Here is a 22,146-nt window from a genome sequence, read left to right as displayed (position 1 = left end):
CCATCTAGTCCAGTGAGTCCCAAAACTTTGGGCCTACACATCTTCTGGACTTCAACTGCCACAAATGCGAGTGAACCTGGACTATAATCAAGGATTCTGGAAGCAGAGGTCCAAAATATCTACATGCCCAAATTTGGAGATCACTGATGTAGTCTAAACCCCTGCCAACACAGGAATCCACTGCTGAAGTATCTCTAGATAAAGACTTCCAACATCTACTTCAAACCCCAATAAACGAGAGTCTACCATCTTCTGGGCATTTTCACCAATGCTAGAAAGCTCCACGTACCATCTTCAACTTGCTACTATGACAGTCACTCTCCTAGTAATAGAATAGAATGACTTTACTGTGATTGTACATTGTACAAGGAAATTAAATACCATCCTCAACACACAATATTTACGTAGAATTACAAAAACAAAACGCCCACATTTCCACATTATAATCACTATTGCACAACCTCTAATGCTACATCAATGTAAAACCTCAGAGTTAATAATTTAATATGTAGGCGTCTGTCATTGGTTCTGCTTTACCGAGATCTTTGTTCATCCTAAAGTCTATCATGTCAAGGTACCCAAATGGGGTTGCAAGAATGAAAATTGGGGAGGCTCTTATACCTATAAAAAGGGGAGTAATCCATCAGGTGTGGCTTGTAAGAAGCAGGACCTGCTTTTTTTTCCATGTCAAGGAGCTACTTGAGAAACTGCAAGTCGCTTCTGGTGTGAGAGAATTGGCTGTCTGCAAGGACGTTGCCCAGGGGACGCCCGGGTGTTTTGATGTTTTAACATCCTTGTGGGAGGCTTCTCTGATGTCCCTGAATGGGGAGCTGGAGCTGACAGAGAAAGCTCATCTGTGCTCTCCCTAGATATGAATCTCCAACCTGTCTTCAGTCCTGCCAGGACAAGAGTTTAACACATTGTGCCCCTGAGGGCTCCTAGGGAAGGAGATGAAGAGAAAGAGGGAAGGAAGGTAGGAAGCTGGAGCTAACAGAGGGACCTCAACCCGCTCTTCCTGGATTTTAACTGTTAATCTATTGGTCAGCAGTCCTGCTGGCACAAGGGTTTAATCCATTGCGCCACTGGGGGCACCTATATTAAATAAACATTATGGAGAGCTGATCCTATATAGTCAAGGGTGCAACTATGGCTGGAGGGTCAAAACAAGGAAGCTGCTCCCCATAAGAAATCTTCCCCCATTGAAGTTATCCTTCAGTGGCTAGCTTTCTAGTCTTACACCGAAAGAGTCCTTGAAAACCATTCATATCTAGAACTCCAACCTTCACGTCCCTTGGTAAGTGTGCCAAGGCTTCTTTCATGTCCCCACATGGGGAGCTGAAGCTGGCAGAGGGAGCTCAACCCGCTCTCCTCAGATTCGAACCACTGACTTGTGCGTTAGCAGTCCTAACTGCTGAAATTTCTTCTTTTACACAATCATCAAAGGCACAGGAGTTTTCCCTTTGGCTACCTAATTTCAAAGGAGACCACGGTCTCTCATTCCAACAAATATGGCAACAGCCAACATCTTTCCTCTAAAGCTAGGAATGACACAACATCTCATATTAGAATTACAACATCAAGCCAATAAAAAAACATGGGTGGGGGTGGGGAAAAGCAACTTCAATTCCTGGGAATAAGCTGCCAGTCAAGGGCTTCCTGGTGTTTTGCATCCTCTCCAGGAAAGACTGCAGCGGTTTGCAACAGATCCCTCAATTTGGTTAAAAATATATTTGCATGCTGTTCAGGTAGAACTTCCAGGTAAGCACATCCAGTGCCTCTTACAATTCAGCTTTTCCGCTGTAAAGTTTCTGGTTGCCTCCTGCTTCCCATGTTTACCTGAAGCAAGGAAGGCAGGGAATGTGTGTGGTTTAATTTCAATATAACAATAATAATAAAGAAAAAACATGGTTGTGGCTCACAAATGGAACTTTGAAAAAGGAGACGGAGGGCCTGATTCTGGCAGCCCAAGAACAAGCCATCAAAAGCCAGAATTGAAAAGTCAATGACAGATCCAAAATGTAGACTCTGCAAGGAAGCAAATGAAACAATAGATCACATCTTCAGCTGCTGCAAGAAGATAACGCAGACAGACTACAAGCAGACGCATAACACCGTTGCTCAGATGATTCATTGGAACTTGTGCCACAAATACCATCTCTCTGCGACCAAGAACTGGTGGGATCACAAGCTGGAAAATGTTACAGAGAATGAACACGTCAAGCTACTCTGTGTCTTCCGGATTCAGACAGTCAGAATTTTGGAGCACAATACTCCTGACCTCACGATTGTGTTAAAAAACAAAGTATGGATTGCCGATGTTGCATTCCCAGGTGACAGCAGGATTGAAGAAAAACAACTGGAAAAGCTAACATGATATGAGGATTTAAAGATCAAACTATCAAGGTGGTCCCAGTGGTGATCGGCACACTGAGTGCAGTGCCTAAGGACCTTGGTCTGCACTTAAACACAATCGGCACTGACAAGATTACCATCTGCCAGCTGCAAAACGCCACCTTACTGGGATCTGCACGCATTATTCGCTGATACATCACACAGTCCTAGACACTTGGGAAGTGTCCGACGTGTGATCCAATTCAACAGCCAGCAGAGTGTCTGCTGTGGACTCATCTTGTTGTGTTTCAAATAATAATAATAATAATAATAATAATAATAATTTTATATTATATAAAAATAATACAGTGTGACATGTGATCCAATACAACAGCCAGCAGAGTGTCTACTGTGGACTCATCTTGTTGTATTTCAAATAATAATAATAATAATAATAATAATAATAATAACTCAGTCCTAGACACTTGGGAAGTGTTCGACTTGTGATTCTGTGATACGAAATCCAGCATATATATCTCGTTTACTGTGACATATTGTATTTTTGTGTCAGTAAAATAATAATAATATGATATTATAATTTTATATTTATATTACATGTAATATTACTAATAATATTACAATATAATTGTATAGTACAATATAGTAATATTTAATACTGATATTGTCCTATACCAATAATATAATATATTGTATGTGTGTGTGTGTGTATATATATATATATATATATATATATATATATATATATATTGTAAGCTGCTCTGGGTCCCCTTCAGGGTGAGAAGGGCGGCATATAAATGTCATAAATAAATAAATGCATTCATCTCCTATCCTTACTTTTTCAGATTACAACATCCAAATCCATCACACCACCATCCTAAACGAAGAGAGGCTTGTGTTGGTCTTATTCTGTGCTACAGCCCTTTAGATATTTGCAGAGACTGATGTACGGAAGTCACCTTTTGTGGACTACAGCTCCCAGAATGGAGCCATGCAGGTAAGGAGATCTGGACGTTATAATCCCCAGAAGAACATTCCCCACATTTTTGCTGATGCAGCAGCCTGGAAACGCTTGCCTCTTTGGCTTTGTCATGACGAAGCACAAAGACTAAAGTGCAACAGCTTGGTTTTATAACTTGTGAGTGCAATACGACAATTTATAACTAGTTTGATAAGACATCACCTGCAATCCAAGGTCCTTTTACCACCTCGTTCCACATAAAAGAATCCTTCTCTCTAGGAAATGAAAAACTGAAGCAGGGGGTGGGGATATTTCTTGATGCCACTAAGCAAGACAGGTAGGAAGGGAACCCCAGATCTTCCTTCCACAAGTCTGATGCCCGTTCCAGCATAAATCCAATGTCTAGTCCCTTTCCATTTTTCAAATCACAAAAACACAGCAGCCCAAGACCCAACAAATTCAAATGGTAAGACCATAACCCTTCATCCAAGGGGGAGGCAAATAAATAAAGACCTGGAGTGGTATTGGGGAACCAATTTCCCAATGAACACACAAATGGAGAGGTTCAGAAGCAGCTTGACCTAGAGAAAATCCCAAAAGACAGACCCCTTCTTACATAAAAGGATTTTTTCCCCCTGTGTCAGGAGTGTCTTGTAAAACTGCAAGTTGCTTCTGGCATGAGAGTATTGGCCATCTGCAAGGATGTTGCCCAGAGGATGCCCAGATGTTTTGATGTTTTACCATCCTTGAGGGAGGCTTCTCTCATGTCCCTGCATGAGGAGCTGGAGCTGACAGAGGGAGCACACCTGCGCTCTCCCCGGATTCAAACCTCTGACTTGTCAGTTTTCAGTCCTGCCAACACAAGGGTTTAACCCATTGCGCCACGGGGAGGGGGGGGGGGGCGACACAAAGGATGAGATGTGGGGAAAAGAAAAACAGGAATGGGACAGGCAGAAAGGAAAGAGAGAAGGACAGAGCAAGGAAGGCTGGAAGAAGCTGTCATTTGACAGGTGCATTTAATTTAAATTTTAAAGTATTTAAATCCTATTTATAAATAAAGAGCATCCCTTGAAGCCATCCTCCAAAAGAGCATTTAAAGTTCTGAGATGATATTTGGCTAGGACCAAAAAGACACAAGGAGGCAATACCGTAAATAAAATATGTCAGGCCCAATGAATACCAGGCAACATAAACAATAATGATTCCTGCTTCTAAGTCCTTTCTTTCCCCCATCACCTCTTTCTTTTTCCTATCGAAACAGAGTAGAGCACTATTCTGACTAATGAATTAAGCTTCATGTTTGTCATTGTTGATCTTCTTCCTCATTTCCTGATTTGCTCTTTGATAAAACAAAATATGATAAATGTTTTTTTTTAGAAAAACAAGAAAAAAAAACACTTTATCTTGCTCTCTTTCTGGCAGCAAGTATGGAAAAAATGACAATGTCAAAAAATTGAATAATATAAGAAATTTTGAGACTGTATGCTAGAGTGCAGAAAATGTTATACATCTTTTTCTGTGTTCTTCTCCTAGAGATCTTCCTTATTTGGGGTAAAGGAGAGGACAGTTTGGGATGTAAATGCCAACACAGAAATGTTTGTGTATTTTTGGCAACCAACATGGCATGTCAACAAAGGGCCTTTAATACTCAATGACAATTTGCCTTCACGGTTCGGAACTGGTCCTTGCCCAGAGACACACTTGAGCAGCAGTTGGTGAATTTGAACCCCCTTTTTACCACTTAAGCTGATTAAAATCCATGACACGAAATGCAGAGTACACCTGTTTGGGATGTGCATGTGCTTCTGGGGGTGATATCCTAAGGAAGGCTGTACAGGTTTCAAAGAGAGATCAAAGAGAGATCCAGAGAGCAATTTGTGCTTACGAATGCCCTCTTTTGTGCTCTATCTATCCAGGTGCCCCTCCCCTGGACCTACCCATCTGGTGCCCCCTTTTGGTCTACTAAGGTACTTCACTAGGTATTTCACCAACCACATGCCTCTCTTCTGGTCTTACAAAGGTGAATCTCCAACCAAATGCCCCTTTCTTGGTTTACCAAGGTACTTCACTAGGTATTTCACCAACCACATGCCTCTCTCCTGGACTTATACAGGTGAATCCCCAACCAAATGTTCCTTTCTTGGTCTACCAAGGAACTTCACTGGGTATTTCACCAACCACATGCCTCTCTCCTGGACTTATACAGGTGAATCCCCAACCAAATGTTCCTTTCTTGGTCTACCAAGGAACTTCACTAGGTATTTCACCAACCACATGCCTCTTTTCTGGCCTTACAAAGGTGAATCTCCAACCAAATGCCCCTTTCTTGGTCTACCAAGGTACTTCACTAGGTATTTCACCAACCACATGCCTCTCTCCTGGACTTATACAGGTGAATCCCCAACCAAATGTTCCTTTCTTGGTCTACCAAGGAACTTCACTAGGTATTTCACCAACCACATGCCTCTTTTCTGGCCTTACAAAGGTGAATCTCCAACCAAATGCCCCTTTCTTGGTCTACCAAGGTACTTCACTAGGTATTTCACCAACCACATGCCTCTCTCCTGGCCTTACACAGGTGAATCACCAACCAAATGCCCCTTTCTTGGTCTACCAAGGTTCTTCACTAGATATTTCACCAACCACATGCCTCTCTCCTGGACTTATACAGGAGAATCACCAACCAAATGCTCCTTTCTTGGTCTACCAAGGAACTTCACTAGGTATTTCACCAACCACATGCCTCTCTTCTGGCCTTACAAAGGTGAATCTCCAACCAAATGCCCCTTTCTTGGTCTACCAAGGTACTTCACTAGGTATTTCACCAACCACATGCCTCTCTCCTGGCCCTATACAGGTGAATTGCCAACCAAATGCTCCTTTCTTGGTCTACCAAGGTACTTCACTAGGTATTTCACCAACCACATGCCTCTCTCCTGGCCTTATACAGGTGAATTGCCAACCAAATGCCCCTTTCTTGGTCTACCAAGGTACTTCACTAGGTATTTCACCAACCACATGCCTCTCTCCTGGCCTTACACAGGTGAATTGGCAACCAAATGCCCTTTACTTGGTCTACCAAGGTACTTCACCAGCTATTTCACCAACCACATGCCTCTTTCCTGGACTTATACAGGTGAATCCCCAACCAAATGCTCCTTTCTTGGTCTACCAAAGTACTTCACCAACTATTTCACCAACCACATGCCTCTCTCCTGGCCTTATACAGGTGAATCCCCAACCAAATGCCCCTTTCTTGGTCTACTAAGGAACTTCACTAGGTATTTCACTAATGACATGTCTCTCTTCTGGCCTTACATAAGTGGATTGTCAACCAAATGCCTCTTTCTTTACTTTACCCAGGTGAATCACCCACCGGATGACTTCTTTCCTGGCCTTTCCCAGGTAATCCACCAATCTTGTGCCACTCTGTAGGCACTCCATCAATCAGATGCCCTTCTTCTAGCTTATGTAGGTGAACCATCGAACCGATGCTTTTCTCCTGGTACTCCGCTAACCAAATGACCTTTGCCTTGCCTAACTCAGGTGAACTAACCTTCTCGCAGCCTAACCAGATACCTCACTTACAAGATGCTCCATTTCTGACCTTTCTCAAGTAAAATATCAACTGGGAGCTCTTTTGCTGGATTGCCAACCTGGTTCTCCACTAACCACTGCTTCCATCAACCAGATACAAAGCTCACATTCTATGCAGGTGAACCACCATTGTGGTGACATTCTCCTGGCCTACATAGATGGATGACTAACGTGATGGCCTTCTCCATTGGAGGTCTAGGAATCAGGAAGGGGCTATTGCAGGCATGAGCAAACTTTGGCCCTCCAGGTGTTTTGGACTACAACTCCCACAATTCCTAACAGCCGATACCACATGCCGATAGGCTGTTAGGAATTGTGGGAGTTGTAGTCCAAAACACCTGGAGGGCCAAAGTTTGCCCATGCCTTGGCTACAGGTTGAGTATCCTTCATCCAGAAATCCAAAACACCCCAAATATCATGCCAATGATTGGCTGAGGCAGTGGCACCTGCTTCCTGATGGATACAATCGAGCTACATGTATATAGCATTGATGAAACATAAAATATACATCCAGAGTAGAATTGGGGCCCTTCTCCAAGAGGCATGTCCTAATATATTACAAAATCCCCCCACTCTTCCAATCCCAAGAATATTATATTGGACAAGGGAGACTCAAAAATTGAGGTGTCCCAATGGGAATGATGATTGAGAAGAGACAGAAGGGGATATAGGGCCAATAGAAAAATCAATTAATAGCAGGGTTAATTAATAAGCTTCCACCCCACCCCTCCATTTTCCAAAATAGGAAGAAAAACACATATGAAAGGAAATTGGGGAGGAGGGAGGGGTTAAAATTGGACTGGGATAGAATACAAAATGGAATAAATGAAGACGACTGAGAATAATAACAGCCAGAGCCAGGGAATAGAAAATTGGGGTTTCTAGGAAAGGATGCAGTTGATCCTTAAATGAGGAACTATTCAGCTTCTCCAATACTATTTCTTTTTCTTTCCCAGCGATGGAGGAAAGGGAAGGGGCCCCGCCGCTTTCGACTCACCGGGTCCAAGCAACCTCCGTCCGCCTCGCTCTCCTTCGCCCGCCTTGCCAGAGTCCCCACCGCTGGCGACGCTAGTTGGGGCTCCGAACGCGCCGTAGCCAATCAGACGGCCGCTCTCGCCGCTCCGCTACGGCGCCGGCCAATCGGAGTGAGCCGGGAGGACACACCCCCTTCTCGCCCAAGGAGGCGAGCCAGGGAGGGAGGGGGCTGCAGAGAGGAGGAGAAGCTTCATTTTTCAACAATAAAGGGGAATTCTTATTGCAACATCTCGTCCATTCCCAATATATAGAACAGCTAATAATAGCTGGGGGGTGATTTGAAGGCCAAGGAAATAATAATAATAATAATAATAATAATAATAATAATAATAATAATAATTTATATCTTCTAAAGAGTGATGATTTGAAGGCCAAGTATACAATTATTATTATTATTATTATTATTATTTTATATCCCACTTTCCTCTTCTAAAGGGTGATGATTTGAAAGCCAAGCTAATAATAATAATAATAATAAATAATTAATTATTATTATTATTAGCTTTTATAATATAGCTATTATTATTATTATTATTAATATTAATATTATTATTTATATCCCACTTTCCTCTCCTAAAAGGTGATGATTTGAAGGCCAAGCATATTATTATTATTATTATCATCATCATCATCATCATCATCATTATTATCATCTTTATTTATTTAGCTGGGGGGTGATTTGAAGGCCAAGGAAATAATAATAATAATAATAATAATAATAATAATAATAATTTATATCTTCTAAAGAGTGATGATTTGAAGGCCAAGTATACAATAATAATTATTATTATTATTTTATATCCCACTTTCCTCTTCTAAAGGGTGATGATTTGAAAGCCAAGCTAATAATAATAATAATTAATAATTAATAATAATTATTATTAGCTTTTATAATATAGCTATTATTATTATTATTATTATTATTATTATTATTTATATCCCACTTTCCTCTCCTAAAAGGTGATGATTTGAAGGCCAAGCATATTATTATTATTATTATCATCATCATCATCATCATCATCATTATTATCATCTTTATTTATTTAGCTGGGGGGTGATTTGAAGGCCAAGGAAATAATAATAATAATAATAATAATAATAATAATAATTTATATCTTCTAAAGAGTGATGATTTGAAGGCCAAGTATACAATAATAATTATTATTATTATTTTATATCCCACTTTCCTCTTCTAAAGGGTGATGATTTGAAGGCCAAGCTAATAATAATAACAACAATAATAATATTTATATCCCACTTTCCTCTCCTAAAGGGTGATGATTTGAAAGCCAAGCTAATAATAATAATAATAATTATTATTATTATTATTATTATTTATATCCCATTTTCCTCTCCTAAAATGTGATGATTTGAAGGCCAAGCATATTATTATCATTATCATTATTATTATTATTATCATCATCATCATTATCATCTTTATTTATATCCCACTTTCCTCTCCTAAAGGGTGATGATTTGAAGGCCAAGCTAATAATAATAACAATAATAACAACAATAATATTTATATCCCACTTTCCTCTTCTAAACAGTGACAATTCAAAGGCCAAGCTAATAATAATAATAATAACAACAACAACAGCAACTCACTTTCCTCTCCTAAAGGGTGATTATTTGAAAGCCAAGCTAATAATAATAATAATAATAATAATAATAAATTATTATTATTAGCTTTTATAATATAGCTATTATTATTATTTATATCCCACTTTCCTCTCCTAAAAGGTGATGATTTGAAGGCCAAGCATATTATTATTATTATTATTATCATCATCATCATCATTATTATCATCTTTATTTATATCCTACTATCCTCTCCTAAAGGGTGATGATTTGAAGGCCAAGCTAATAATAATAACAATAATAACAACAATAATATTTATATCCTACTTTCCTCTCCTAAAGGGTGATTATTTGAAAGCCAAGCTAATAATAATAATAATAATAATAATAATAATAATAATAATAAATAATTTATATCCCACTTTTGTCTCCTAAAAGGTGATGATTTGAAGGCCAAGCATCATATTATTATTATTATTATTATTATTATTATTATTATTATCTTTATTTATATACCACTTTCCTCTCCTAAAGGGTGATGTTTTGAAGGCCAAGCTAAAGATGATGATGATGATGCAGTGCCTAAAGACCCTGGCCTGCACTTAAACACAATCGGCGCTGACAAAATTACCATATGTCAGCTACAAAAGGCCACCCCACTAGGATCTGCACGCATTATTTGCCAATACATCACACAGTCCTAGACACTTGGGAAGTGTCCGAGGTGTGAACCAATACAACAGCCAGCAGAGTGATCTTGTTCGCTGTGTACTAATCTTGTTGTGTCTCAAATAATAATACTCTGGGACTTCCAAATTCAGACTGACAAGAGTTTTGGAGCACAATATTCCTGACTTCGCGATCATGGAAAGTGTGGATTGTCAATGTTGCAATCCTAGGCGATAGCAGGATTGAAGAGAAACAGCTGGAAAAGCTGACACCATATGAGGAATTAAAGATCGAACTGCAAAGACTCTGGCACAAGCCAGTAAAGGTGGTCCCAGTGGTGATCGGCACATTGGGTGCAGAGCCTAAAGATCCTGGCCAGCACTTAAAAACAATCGGTGCTGACAAAATCACCATCTGTCAGCTGCAAAAAGCGACCCTACATTGATCTGCTCGCATTATTTGCCAATACATCACAGTCCTAGACACTTGGGAAGTGTCTGACGTGTGATCCAATAAAAAAGCCAGCATAGTGATCTTGTTTGTGGGGTACTAATCTTGTTGTTACCAAATAATAATAATAATAATAATAATAATAATAACAACAATAACAATAATAATCTCACTTTCCTCTCCTAAAAGGAGACTCAAGTAATGTTGCAATAATGATTGTATCAGAATATCTATCTTTCTATACATACACACATATTCCCTTTAACAACTAATGACAGCTAGGATGATAATTTGAAGGCCAAGCATATTATTATTATTATTATTATTATTATTATTATTATCCCACTTTCCTTTCCAAAAAGAGACTCAATGAACGTTGTAAAAACAATTTCATCTGAATATCTATCTATACACACACATTCCCTTTAACAGTCAATGATAGGGTGAAAAATTGAACGCCATATTACTACTACTAATAATAATATTAATAATAATTTATTTAAATAATAATAATAATATAAACAAATTATTATTATTATTATTATTAATATTATTATCAATATCCTGCCCTATCTCCCCAAGGGGACTCATATATAAATTTAATAATAACCCATAGTGTTGCCAAGTTCTGTGCAGCAGCAATTAACATTAGACGGATGATGACTGACTCCGCTAGGCAACTTCCAGCTGGGAATACAGCTAGAGTAATTTGTAATAACTGAAATGCTGTAAATGCTCCCCTCTCTTCCATCTTTAGAGCCTCCCAGTGGTTTGATATTTCCTATTAGATGCCCCCCCCCCCACTTTTTAGATTCATACCTGCACTTTAAACTGTAAGTTTAGTTTGTTTTTTTAATCTGTCTCTTTTATAACATGTTTTTAATCTGCTTTTTATCTGACCTACTTGGGAATTGTGATTCCCTTCCTTGGGCACCTGGGCCCCATTCTATATTGTGCTGGTCCTAGACCGTAATGAATCATTGATTGATATAAATTTAATAATAATTTGTGTCCCACTTTCCTCTATTAAGGTAGACTTAATGGATGTTGTAATAACGATTTCATCAGAGTTTCTATCTATCTATACACACACACATTTTAATAGCTAATAATAACTAGGGTGAGGATTGGAAAGCCAAGTAAATAATAATGATTATCATCATCATCACATTTCTATGGAAGAAAGAATGCTGTAATAAAGATTTTGAATTTAATTTTTCCAAATCCAAATTACAATCAGTCGCGTATTGAACTTCTACGGGTGCATCCACACGGCAGAATGAATGCAGTTTGACACCACACTGAACTGCCATGGCTGAAGGATGTGGAATCCTGGGATTTGTAGTTTGGAGAGGCCCCAACACTCTTTGGCAGAGAATGCTGAAGACCTTGTAAAACTACCACTCCTAGGATCCTATAGCATTGAGCCATGGCAGTTAAAGGGGTGTCAAACTGCATTACTTCAACAGTGTAGATGCATCCAATGCTTCATTTATTAAGGTTGCAAGTACTTCTGAGAAAACAGGCCATGATGTTGTTATTTTGTTCTAATTGAAGCAAATCTTGCATTCTTGGGCATTTCTCTTCATTGCAATGCTAGGATGACAGAATGACCAGGGTTTATGACAGGTGGAACCTCGTTTCTAAGCCACAACTGAACGATAAAGAACTTGGCCAGAGAAAAAACAGACAGGGTCAGAGTGTCCCCAGGTCACCCTTCCAGTTTCCTTCTTAACCGGGTTTTGCAATGAGCATCATTGAGAAATCCAGGACAGAGCTAAAAAAGTCTCTATTTCTCTCTCTCTCTATGATATTCAATGTCTTCTCAATATTGTCTCCATATGCAAACATTGGTGGAATATTGGAGGCCTTTGTCAATATTTGTTATCTGTCTCTTGACGTTCGATGGTATTTCATAAGTAGCGATACCATTGGTTGAGAGTTTGGAAAAGCTTGGCATTTCACACCTGCCAGAACAAATGCCCCCCAACTCTGGAGCATTCCAGTTGGAAAGGAAAAGCTCAATTGCAAACCTGGAAATAGAATCTCTGCAAACTAAATGTGTCTGGCTGAAAGCAAAAGTTTGGGATTTCAGGCTAATGAGAAAGTATGGTGTCCGCTTCTAACCAAGATGTTTATGGGCATTTTCTCATTTCTCTTCCATGATGAAAAGTCCTAAAAGATCCGGGGAAAAGAATCACTCCTATTAAATTTATTTATTTATCGTGTCAGTATCAACCAGACAATTGTATTACACTTTTAACAAATTTTTAACAAACAGACAAAACAGAGTTTGCAAGGTTGGTAGTTGATTAAATGTCCTTTGACCAGCAGCTGGCCACTTGGGAGTGCCTCTGGTGTTGCCGCAAGGAGGTCCTCCATTGTGCATGTGGCGGGGCTCAGGTTGCATTGCAGCAGGTGGTCTGTGGTTTGCTCTTCTCCACACTTGCATATCGTGGATTCCACTTTGTGACCCCATTTCTTGAGGTTGGCTCTGCATCTCGTGGTGCCAGAGCACAGTCTGTTCAGCGACTTCCAAGTCGCCCAGTCTTCTGTGCGCCCAGGGGGGAGTCTCTCATTTGGTATCAGCCATTGATTGAGGTTCTGGGTTTGAGCCTGCCACTTTTGGACTCTTGCTTGCTGAGGTGTTCCAGCGAGTGTCTCTGTAGATCTTAGAATACTATTGCTTGATTTAAGTCGTTGACGTGCTGGCTGATACCCAAACAGGGGATGGGCTGGAGATGTCTCTGCCTTGGTCCTTTCATTATTGGCTGCTACTTCTCAGCGGATGTCAGGTGGTGCAATACCGGCTAAACAGTGTAATTTCTCCAGTGGTGTAGGGCGCAGACACCCTGTGATAATGCGGCATGTCTCATTAAGAGCCACATCCGCTGTTTTAGTGTGGTGAGATGTGTTCCACACTGGGCATGCATACTCAGCAGCAGAGTAGCATAGCGCAAGGGCAGATGTCTTCACTGTATCTGGTTGTGATCCCCAGCTTGTGCCAGTCAGCTTTCGTATGATATTGTTTCTAGCACCCACTTTTTGCTTGATGTTCGGGCAGTGCTTCTTGTAGGTAACAGTCCAGGGTGACTCCCAGGTATTTGGGTGCGCTGCAATGGGATTCCTTCCCAGGTGATCCTCAGGGCTCGGGATGCTTGTCTTTCTTGAGATGAAAAGCACATGTCTGTGTTTTAGATGGGTTAGGGATCAGCTGATTTTCCCTGTAATAGGCAGTAAGGGCACCTAGAGCTTCGGAGAGCTTCTGTTCAACCATCTCAAAGCTCCCTACATACATCAAGCCAACCCTGACCAGGACCGCCTCCACCTGGAAACTGATGCCTCACTGTGGGAGAAGATGCAGATCAAGGATAGGGCTCCACAGTCACCTACGGACCCACCGCCAGGATACTACACTTGGAGGACCATCATCCTCGGACTATGAGGGATCGCCTAAATAAGTAAAGTAAGTAAGTAATACACACATATATGCATATTTATTACTACAGTCAATAAACAGCACAAAAAAGAACAAACTTCAAAATAGGAACATAATATGCATTTATTACATACATACTTACTTACATTCATACATACATACATACATACATACATACCAGTGCAATGAGGCAAAATGGTGTCCTGAGATGGTTTTTAAGCAACTTTTAATGTGAATATAAGTGATTTTAATGTTTGTATATATTTACGGTTTTATGTCCGGCATTGAATGTTTGCCATATATATGTTGTGCTCCGCCCTGAGTCCCCTGCAGGGTGAGAAGGGCGGAATATAAATGTTTTAAATAAATAAATAAATAAATTTGGGTATTAGGACACACTGCCAAAAGCAGAGTAAAAACCAGTATTTAATACAATAGATAAAACAGTATTAAACATTTAAATACTTTGATGACAAAAGTAGAAACTAAAATAAATATTAAAACCTTCTAAAACTGTGACAGCATCTTGTGCCAACAGGCTATTGTTACTGCACAAAAGCCAGTGGCTTTGGCAGTAATGTTGGGGTGGTGGTCAGCCAGAAGGTAGTCAACATAAAACTTTATGGATCTCCCTGGTAATGTTGGAAATAGCAAACTTCTTCAAACCTCCACTAGCTATTTGTTTGTATATAATTAAGATTGCTTACTGTATATCTGGCCTTGTTCAGGACTCAGACTCAACTGGACTTTCAGGCTAGACAGAGCCACTATTAGACTCTCAGACCAGAGTTACTTTAGACTATGGACTGTTGATTATGAGAAAGATGCCTTGTGTTACCTACACAGAGAAACTACTTCCAATCCTATCTGCAACTGGACTGATATGCAATGTACCTGTATGCTGAATACAAGAAGTTTGTGAATAAACCAACAATGCTACTTTTAAAGAAGTCTACTTATTTTGTCTCTTGAGAGTGTGATTTAAACCAAGATGTTTTAAGGAAGAGTACATTGTTTTGTGCAACTGAAATAACATTTCTGAAACTCTGCTATATATGTATATGTGTTTTTGTACATTGGTATTTGTTTCTCCCTAACAGTTCAAAGAGATATTTAGGTATATCAGTTTAATAACTGAGAAACCTAATTGCTTTGCATGAATACTAGTGGATATTTACTATGAAGGAGAAGGTTGACTCACGTGAGTTTTTAACTCTTGTCAGAGAGATTCCTGATTTTCTCAAAAGGTTATAGTGAATGCCATTTCTCAAAAGGTAGTGGCATCATTTTTCCAAAATGTTATGATTTCTAACACAGTCATGCCTTTCCAAAGATCATAATTTCTCCAAAATATATGTTTTCTAAAATTGGATTTATATAATGTTTTCAAAGGTCTTGGTAAAACAGTACAGTAAAATGTGTCCCATGTTTTCCATTTTCACAGGGGCATAGGCGTTCAAATGATCCAATTACAAAGGAAGACTTCCCATATCTTTCAGACATCTCACTCTTTCAGCAGAAATAAATTATAGCCATGTACTGTACTTTCAATCCCTGGTCCACTATTTTGACCCTCTACAGCCTTTCCTCCTTTATCAGTCTTTACAGTTTTTTCTTTCTCTGTTAGCTGACTCAGAACCATCTAGTGTTCAGTCATACATTTGGATCCACTTCTCAACCATTTTCAGTTTCTGATAGAGCGCTGGTACCTACTTTGTTGTATAAATGGAGGAGTCCTGTATCACTCAGTCTTATTTCTAGATACTATTCCAGATCGAGAAGGCTTTTTAGGGTTTCTTTGTGTGAATGTACTGAAGGGGAAAAAACTGAGATTGTAGAGTTTGTCGAAAACAATGGGATGCAATTAAGTACAGCACCGAATCCTGGCCCCTGGCTGCAGTAGACCTTGCTGCCCAAAAGACAACTGCTCACAACATTGTTTTCTAGAACTGAATATAAAATACCTTCCTGCTTTAACGTTTCTCCTTTTCCCTTCCACCCTTGAATGATGTTTATTGCCTCTTCCTGGCCCAGTTCTTCAGATCTCCCTGCCTTGGAGTGCTGTCACCTTGAATAACGTGGTGTGTCTCTTGCCAGCAGAACTGAAGCAACAACACACAATTAGAAATGGCAACTGTCTGGGACAACAGCTCTGTGATGATTTTTATTTTCAGGAAACGGTGTGTGAATGTGGAAATGTGGTGAAGAGGTTGAGGAAATTCCCTGCCAAATTCTCCACATGTCCAAACAGATATAAAAGGGTACAATCTGCAGCGGTTCTGAACAGTATGGTTCTGCCATGGCAGGCTGTTGCCCAAGGATATTCTGAGAATTAAAGTGATAATATCAAAGGGAAATGAATATTGACGTCAACTCATCTCACTGAATCTTCATTATGTTCCTTTGGTAAGTATAGGAGGGTTTCTGTTTCCTAGCCAAGTTCAAATCAATATCAATTTCTCCTCCCAAAACGTGTGGACTTAGAAGCTTCCATACTTGAATGGCTCATTTCCAATAAATAGCCTTGGTTTCCCATAGTTTCCAACAATTTTCCAGGAACAGTCCAGATTACTATGGACTATGAGATGGCGAACGCTGAACGTTAATTAGGTGAAATCGGTTTTATTGGTTTTATTGTTGCAGTGCAGAAACTGATTGTTAATTGTTTAATTGCTTCTATATTGTTTTTATTCTACTGATATGTTGATGCCAGCATTGAATTGCGCCTTTGTAAGCCGCCCTGAGTCCTCCTCTGGGGTGAGAAGGGCGGGGTAGAAGTAACCGAAATAAATAAATACTCTTCTGTCCTCCCATGTTTCCATCTGCTTTTAAAATGCCCCAATTTCTCTCTCCTCTTCCCAATTTCTCCTTTTGTCCTCTGCAGATTTCACCGGCAACAAATGTGAATTCAAAATGCAAAACGAGTCTACACTGCACTGGCTTAATTAACAGGAGAGGGAAATAATGGGAGGAATCTCACCCTTTTCAATAGGATCAGGCAAAAGCAAACTCCTTAGGTTGTTTGTTCTTTTTCAATAATAATTTTTGCCATTTTGGACATTTTCCAATGTCACTTGGCTATGCGATTTTGCTTTCCATCTGTGAAATGCTGAGAAACATCCCCAGCTAACCAGGCCTTTGCTGATTGCTCACTTCTTTCTAACGTCATTCTCATTTTCTCTTTACTTCCCCACATTTCACTTCCCTACCTGTCCAGTTTAAGCAATGGGAATGAATAATAGCTGACTTAAAACTCAGCATTTATTTGATTGTGTTATGACCACAAATGGGTTTGGGCAGATTTCCTCCAAGCTTTGACACACAATGGCTTTGCTCTGTTACTACCCCCAGAATCCATATTCCCACAGTAACAAAATATTTAAAGTTAGAAAACAGTGAGAAAAACCTCTCCGGTAGTGAGGAGTGTGGTATCCCAAAACGTAAATTCAAGGAAAAGGAGAAAGCAATATCTCAGTGTGACTGGAAGTAAAAACGATGAGAGATCCCGCACAGTCCAGTGGCTTGGATGTTGTATGTTGGATTATAACTCTAGATACAGGGTTTGAATCTTTTGTTAACCATGGAAACCCACCGAATGTCACTCTCATGGCCTCAGAGGAAGGCAAACTCCTCTGAATGATTTTGCCAAGAAAATGCTGTGATGGGTTTGCTGTGATAACTTGGAAACGACTTGAAGGGGAATGAAAATGAATCATAATGTTAAGGAAACAAGAGAGGAAGTAGGCTGGAGGAGAGCAAAGTTTACACCAATGGGAAACATCTGATGGGAGATTGACAGAGCCTGAGAAAAAGTATTGTGCAAAGAGGAAGACAATAGTAGCTCTTTTGACTACTCAGTCCAACAAACAAAGAGTGACCTAAAAAGCTATAGAGAGCCTGAAAGCCAGTCCTGTTGAGGAAGGGGTCACCTCCTGTCAATCTAAGGCTGCCCTTAATGGCAATCCCGCAGTGTGTTCAAGAAGGCATGCCTTTGCCTTCCTTCTGTATTGTTCACACAACTCTTTCATAAAAAGGGTACGTTGTCCTCAAAGCTCACGGTCAAGTTGTGTCAAGATATCCCAGAATCCTCCTGGTTGTAATTCCTAAAAAAGTGCCCCCTCTAGTACATCATCAATTTCTTCAGATGCATTCATGGAGAGAGATGAAAGCCACAGGTATTTAAGCATAATTCTTGGGAGTTTTGTCCCATGTTTAGTTCTACAACAGCATTTAACTGGGTGCAGAGAAATCTTGTAGCACCTTTTGAGACTAACTGAGGGAAAGAAGGTGGCAGCATAAGCTTTCAAAGACTGAGGTCTACTAGGATGGGGGAACACCTAGTTTTACAACAGTCTGTGTGAAAGGGATCTAGGAGTCTTAGTAGACCACAAGCCGAACATGAGCCAACAGTGTGATGCAGCCGCAAAAAAGACCAATGCAATTCTAGGCTGCATTAGTAGGAATCTAGCATCCTATTTGTTCAGCTTTGGTCAGGTACTAAAGGTAAGGTTAAAGGTTTTCCCCTGACATTAAGTCCAGTCGTGTCTGTCTGAGGGTTGGTACTCATCTTCATTTTTAAGTCGAAGAGCTGTTGCTGAACGTAGACACCTCCAAGGTCATATGGTCAGCATGAGTGCATGGAGCACCGTTACTTTCCTGCTAGAGAAGTATTTATTTATTTATTTAAAACATTTATATTCCGCCCTTCTCACCCCAAAGGGGACTCAGGGCGCAGCACAGCATATATACGGCAAACATTTAATGCCGGGACACAAATTCATATACACATACATAAACAATAAAAACATTTATCTCAATATTAAACTACACCATTTAAAACCATCCTAGTCATCAGCGTCAAATCTAATTGGCCTGGTAATCTTTCCTATTGCTGCTTTATTGCCCTGTCCCAAAAGTTTGGTCCCATAGCCAAGTTTTTACCATCCTTCTAAAGGACAGGAGAGAGGGGGCCGACCTGATCTCACCAGAAAGGGAGTTCCATAGCCAGGGAGCAATCACCGAGAAGGCCCTGTCTCTCATCCCCACCAATCGCGCCTGTGACAATGGCGGGACGGAAAGCAGGGCCTCCCCGGAGGATCTTAATCTCTGTGATGTTTCATAGGGGGAAGATGCATTCAGACAGGAAAATTGGGACGGTGCCATTTAGGGCTTTATAGGCCAAAGCCAGCACTTTGAATTGTGCCCGGTAGCAAACTGGCAGCCAGTGGAGCTGGCGTAACATGGGAGTTGTATGCTCCCTGTATGCTGCCCCAGTTATTAACCTGGCTGCCTCTCGTTGGACTATTTGAAGCTTCCAAGCAGTCTTCAAAGGCAATGCCACGTAGAGTGTGTTGCATTAGTCTATCCTAGATGTAACGAGTGTGTGGACCACTGTCACAGCAGCCAGGCACTGGTTCGGGACTTGGACAGCTTCCTTAGCATCTGGTGGAAATGAGTTGGACGTCATCTGCATACAGATGGCATCAAACTCCAAAACTCCGGATGATCTCACCCAGTGGTTTCATATAGATGTTAAACAACAGTACCTATTGACCTACTCACATTTGCATGTTTTCTAACTGCTAGGTTGGCAGAAGCTGGGGCTGACAGCGGAAGCTCACGCCGCTCCCCGGATTCGAACCTGCGGCCTTTCGGTCAACAAGTTTAGCAGCTCAGTGGTTTAACCCACTGCGCCTCTGGGGGCTCCATTTTGGTCGGGTATCACCTGCAATACTGTATCTAGTCCTCAGCACCCCAATTTGAAGATATTGACAAGCTGAAAACTGCCTAATTAATAGTTTATTTAATGAATTACTACCCAGTCTTTCTCCCAAGTATAGGTCTGAATTGTAAACATAGGTTATAGTGAATTTCACCATGTGAAAAAATATGTTTGAACAAATTAAGGCAAACGGGAAGAGAACTGGAATTTATCGGGTGTGCTTCGGAAGACAGAAGATGCCTGCAGCAGAAAGCAAACCATTAAATCCGGCTTTCCACCTAAAGAGATTTGGACTGCTCCTTTTGTTTGCCCATACAGGCTATGCCGATATTGATTTCTTCTTGCTTTTCTGTAATTCTCCAGACATCCCCCTTCACAATTTCTCTTTTGTATTGGAAGTTCTTGTACTGTTTTGTCTAACAGCTTTGCTTTGTTCTTTTGAAATTGACCATGCACTCAAATCTCTTCGGAGGGAAACATTGTTGGAAACCTATTCACTGGCAAAAGCCAAACCGAATGCGTAATTACCTCTCTGAACACTTTTGTCTATGCTTTTTTTGCTGGCAATCCATGGCATAATGGAGTAGTAAGAGAAGAGATCTCCTTCTCCCTGCAAAATATGTTTAAGGATAACATACTCTCCCTCTATCCCAGTGGTTCTCAACCTGGGGGTCGGGACCCCTGAGGGGGTCGCAAGGGGGTGTTAGAGGGGTCGCCAAACACCATCAGAAAACACAGTATGTTGTGTTGGTCATGGGGGTTCTGAGTGGAAAGTTTGGGCCAATTCTATCATTGATGGGGTTCAGAATGCTCTTTGATGGTAGGTGAACTATAAATCCCAGCAACTACAACTCCCAAATGTCAAGATCTATTTTCCCCAAATGCCACATTTGGGCATATTGAGTATTTGTGCCAAGTTAGGTCCAGATCCATCATTGTTTGAGTCCACAGTGCTCTCTGGATCTAGGTGAACTACAACTCCCAAACTCAAGGTCAGTGCCCACCAAACCCTGCCAGTATTTTCTGTTGGTCGTGGGACTTCTGTGTGCCAAGTTTGGTTAAATTCCATTGTTGGTGGAGTTCGGAATGCTCTTTGATTTTAGGTAAACTATAAATCCCAGCAACTACAACTCCCAATTGACAAAATCAACCCCTCGCCCAACCCCACTAGTATTCAAATTTGGGTGTATTGGGTATTTGTGCCAAATTTGGTCCAGTGAATGCATATTAGATATTTACATTACAATTCGTAATAGTAGCAAATTTTCAGTTATGAAGCAACAACGAAAATAATATTATGGTTGGGGGTCACCACAACATGAGGATCTGTATTAAGGGGTCGCGGCATTAGGAAGGTTGAGAAACACTGCATCCTGATATGGCAAGGAATCACTCCATTAATTCTTTGCAATTCCATTTTTCTTGTTGTGGTTAAAATGTCCTGGTTTTTCCTCTCTCCTCCCACTTTCCTCCTTTGTGCTTTCCTTACTTCAATTACTGCAAACTGAATTGAAAATGCAAAAGTTACCTTTTTTTTTTTTATTCGGAGGTGCTATTGATTGTAAGACGCACAATAATTGCAGTGCCACCACCGACAAAATATGAAGATACACCCCATTTTTAGAAATGTTTATATGTGGGGAAAGTATGTCTTAAATAGAGGTAATACAGTAAATTGCATTAAAATGAGTCAGTGGGGAAGCAAACTATGATCCTTCTTAGTCAGCTCAGGTAAAAGCAACCCATTGCAGTCTCTCCTAGCTTGTGCGTTTCTAATTACTATAGTGGCTCTAAACCTGGGGATCCCCAAGTGTTTTGGCTTACAACTCCCAGAAATCCCAGCCAATTAGGATTTCTGGGAGTTGAAAGCCAAAACATCTGGAGACCCACAGGTTGAGAACCACTGCATTAATACTTTTTACCATCTTGACTATATGTTGTGTGGTCATGAAGCATAGTTTTTCGATTCAAAAATCTATCACTTCATCATATAGTGGTCGGAACATCCAAAAGGTCCTATGAGAATGATCATGAGTTGTGATTGGGGTAATGCAATGGGCATGTTTAGCCTGCCGAAGAAAAGGCTGAGAGGAGGTATGATGAAGGACATGTATCAAGATGTGAGGGGAAGTCAGAGGGAGCAAGCTTGTTTTCTGCTGCTCTGGAGACTAGGTTGCAAACAATGGCTTCAAATTGCAGGTCATTAAACATTGCAGGACATTCCTAAACATTAGGAAAGACTTCCTAACTGTGAGAGTTGTTCAGCAGTGGAACTCTCTGTCCCATGGTGTGGTGGAGGCTCCTTCTTTGGTGGCTTTTAAACAAAGGCTGGATGGCCATCTG

The 22,146-nt window shown here is 40.4% G+C and overlaps 1 protein-coding gene across 1 annotated transcript in view; it reads right to left on the bottom strand.

The window, feature by feature from the left end:
- Positions 1-8,002, bottom strand: part of ABAT (4-aminobutyrate aminotransferase) — a 58,864-nt gene extending 50,862 nt beyond the window's left edge. Inside the window, exon 1 of the mRNA XM_060786586.2 lies at positions 7,905-8,002. The gene's annotated coding sequence lies outside the window, so the exon portion shown is untranslated. The remainder of the gene's footprint in view (positions 1-7,904) is intronic.
- Positions 8,003-22,146: the final 14,144 nt, after the last annotated feature.

Source organism: Anolis sagrei, chromosome X, assembly GCF_037176765.1.
Source record: "Anolis sagrei isolate rAnoSag1 chromosome X, rAnoSag1.mat, whole genome shotgun sequence".
NCBI lineage: Eukaryota > Metazoa > Chordata > Lepidosauria > Squamata > Dactyloidae > Anolis > Anolis sagrei.
The sequence above is the reverse complement of the archived record's forward strand: the minus strand, read 5'-3'. Positions and strand labels throughout refer to the sequence as shown.